Raw genomic sequence first — 3,876 nt, 5'->3', positions numbered from 1 at the left:
AGGCCTAGCCAAGCCATCGTTGTCAATGGTAAAATGACTTTGTTTAGAGTATTAACTATTAATTATCGATTCAATGTTGGAATATACTTTTAGTTTTTTGTGGGCGGTCAGCGATCGTAAACAAAACAGTCGAAGTTCAAGAAGTTCAATCCTGCTGTTGTTGCTCAGTACGTCATCATCGGAGAGGAGGCCACACCTCTAAACTGGCCGTTATCAACTAGATTAGCCGAGTGTCAACCAATATAGGTTAATTTCAGACACTTGAGTTGCGATGACGTCAGATCGCCTAAAGCTAGCTGCACAGCAAGCAAGATAATATCATTAATAATGATTATTCTAGGTATCAGTTAATATAGGAAAATATGTAATTTATTCAGTATTTAACATACTTTTTAGCAGTCCATAGAAATTTGACACAATCTAAATATGAAAGTCATTTTGAATGAGGCCTGGGTATATTTCTTTTCTGTTTTTGTGTTCAATTAGTAGTGAGATGATGGTTTGTACAATTCATGGTTTGATATGGCACTTACATGAGAAAAGGGACAGCTATCCAATGTTTTTTTTTCCTGAAGGTTATTGATCCAGAATGTGTATCATCTAGCTATAATGTGCAACAGTGATAGTTGAATACTGTAGCAGGAAATTATTCCCTTCTAAAGATAAAAAGCGTTATGCAGTATAAACTAACCTTGATAATACAGATCATGTAATACAATCACACAAAACTAATAAATGTTTGATGTTCCTATAGAGATAATGAGAAGTGTTGTACACACCATGGGTTCTGTTTGTGGAATTCTAAATACTCAGTTCATTAAATCGCATACATAGATAATGAAGTTTGTCTATCTAGTGCATGTAGGTACAGTAGAACCTCGATTTTACGTACGGTACAGGACCGGAGGGCGTACATAAATCGGGGGATTCGTAAAATAAAGGTTGGGTTAAATTTGTGGTAACCTTTGACCTAATACGTACGTAACGCTCAATATACGTATGTATGAACGAACGATGTTACCTTGCTAGGCTAGACCTAGCCTTTAGGCCTACGAATAAAACCATGTATTTAGTGTTTTTATTCATCACTTTACGATGTCATAATAAAGTGTTCAAATAAAACCATGTGTCTAGTGTATTAATTCATCACTTTATATCTTTTAATTAACTAAAAAACATGAAAATATTGTAAGATTACATATACGACAAAGGTATAACTTGGGAATTCCCCTTCATGCCTATTCTAAACAACAGAGCTGTGGTGTTGTCTGGGTCTGTTGAGACAAACTAAACCCATGTGCACTGGGCAAGCCAACCAATTAGCGTTCGTGTACGAAACTATGCCTACTCAGCTTCGAAAATTCGACCAGACAAGTTTTTCCATGGTTTGCTACACGAAGCTAAGGAGGAAAGCAATTATTTTGAGCACCACCGGTAGTTGTTCATCTCACTCAGTTCATGTGGTTTTAGATTATAACAACCCGGTTTTAGACTCAATTCTCTCTAGTTTATTTTAATTTGCAAATTTCTAGCGCATAGATACCTATGTATTTTGCGCTTTACAAATCCAAATTATTATTATAATTATTATTAATTAATGTTGATGTTTAATGAAAATATGTTGCATTATAGTTTGTTTATTGTTATAGTTTATTGTTATAGTTATTTTACTTATGGTTGCTCTGAAAATGGCCGTTTGTTTTGAATATTTTCGGGGTTTTTGATGACGTCATCGTCGATACGAGGCGTACGTAAAACCGAGGGTTCGTATAACTGGGGTACGTAAAAATGAGGTTCTACTGTAATATCAAAATTATGTTAAGTAATTAAAGAATAACATCTTATGTATTACAGGCCTCAAATTTGGGGATTTTATGGGCAAGCCCAAATGGCCTCTGATATGACTTGATTTTGAAAGGCACCAAGGCCATATGGAAAGACACCAAGGCCAAAATTTAAAATATAAAAGGGCACCAATGCAAAATTTGATTTAGCCTCTGTACAATACTAACTTCTCGCGAGTGCCTTGATTCGTAGCCAGGCTAGGCGTAGCCAAGCTAGGCAAAGCCAAGCTAGGCGTAGCCAAGCTGCAGTAGGCCTAGCCAAGCCATCGTTGTCAATGGTAAAATGACTTTGTTTAGAGTATTAACTATTAATTATCGATTCAATGTTGGAATATACTTTTAGTTTTTTGTGGGCGGTCAGCGATCGTAAACAAAACAGTCGAAGTTCAAGAAGTTCAATCCTGCTGTTGTTGCTCAGTACGTCATCATCGGAGAGGAGGCCACACCTCTAAACTGGCCGTTATCAACTAGATTAGCCGAGTGTCAACCAATATAGGTTAATTTCAGACACTTGAGTTGCGATGACGTCAGATCGCCTAAAGCTAGCTGCACAGCAAGCACATGTTTATGTTCTTTAACGTACTGAGTCAGACGCATGCGCACACAACGATAATCGCAAAAACAGTTCGTATCAACACACATGGCACTTCTCATGTTCTGTCTAGGCCTAGGCTAGCCTAGGCGACATACGTTTTTGGCTTTCATGTTTTCTTTCAAGATTTGAACGTTCTTATTTAGATTTATTTTACGTGTCAAACGATCTATATTAAGCAATTTGTATTCCAAGTATTAAATGATTTGCGGCCTATTGCCTTAACCAGTGTTCCTATGAAATGTCTAGAAAAGGTTGTTAAGGGACAAATCTTAGAAAACGTTAAAGATTATCTTGATGACTATCAATTTGCCTATTGTTCAGATAGAAGTGTTGAGGATGCCGTTCTCACTCTTTTAAATGGCATCTATGAGCACCTTGATGGTCGAGGTGGTAACTTTGTTAAAATTGTATTCATTGACTTTGCTAGTGCCTTCAATACAATGCAGCCGCATGTTTTAGCACATAAACTAATCGACCTTAAAGTAAATCCTGTACTTATTAAATGGACTTATAGTTTTCTAAGAAATAGAAGTCAAATGGTTAGAATAAATTCTACCACGTTGTCAACTATGTTTCGAAATACAGGTGCTCCCCGCAGGGATGCGTGTCTCCCATACTATATTCCCTATACACAAACGACTGTAAACCTCGGTTTCAGTGTACAAAGATCATTAAGTATGCCGATGATACGGCTATTGTTGGTTATTTAAATGCTAACCATTCCTCTGTTATTGAGTTCAATGAAGATACCGTATTGAAATTATTAACACTTGGCGGTTAAATATTTTCTTAGATCTAAATGTCAGCAAAACAAAAGAGATGTTACTCAATTTTCATGTTAAATATTGAACTGAGGTTGTACCAGTTGAATTTAATAGTATACAGATGGAAAAGGGTCGATAATCAGAAATATCTAGGCGTTGTCTTAGACAACCAGTTGAAATTTGACGAACCAGCTGAATATGTATGGAAACTAAGAAAAAGAATGTTTTTCCTGAGGAGACTACATGTGTTTCAAACTGATTATTGTATTATTTCTTTGTTTTATAAATCTATTGTGCAAAGTATTCGGACTTTCTGCATGGTGTGAATTCTTTCAGGGAGAGTGACAAAAAACTGTTCTTTAGAATCACTAGACAAGCAAGTAAGATTATTGGTCAACAAGTTTCATCACTTGACGTAATACATAAAGATTTTATTGTTACCAAAGGTCAAAATATCCTTAAAGATGAAACCCATCCTTTGTTACACAGTTTTCGAGCTAGCCCAGTAAGTTCCAGATTACTCCTTAAGAGAAAGCCTAATACAGAGCATTACAGAAAATCCTTTATTCCAACTGCTATCAGAGTGTTTAATAAAACCATTACTAGATGAGTTTAAAATAATAATTACGGTAACAAAGATAAAATAATTATAAAATAATAATAATAATAATAA

General features: G+C 35.6%; 1 protein-coding gene across 21 annotated transcripts in view; it reads left to right on the top strand.

Moving 5' to 3' along the window:
• The window catches only part of LOC117104321 (calcium-activated potassium channel subunit alpha-1-like), a 102,863-nt gene that overhangs the window by 8,221 nt on the left and 90,766 nt on the right, over positions 1–3,876 (top strand). The window lies entirely within an intron of this gene.

Source organism: Anneissia japonica, unplaced genomic scaffold, assembly GCF_011630105.1.
Source record: "Anneissia japonica isolate Jap-2015-1 unplaced genomic scaffold, ASM1163010v1 scaffold4536_len1192065_cov207, whole genome shotgun sequence".
NCBI classification, from domain to species: Eukaryota; Metazoa; Echinodermata; class Crinoidea; order Comatulida; family Comatulidae; genus Anneissia; species Anneissia japonica.
The sequence above is the reverse complement of the archived record's forward strand: the minus strand, read 5'-3'. Positions and strand labels throughout refer to the sequence as shown.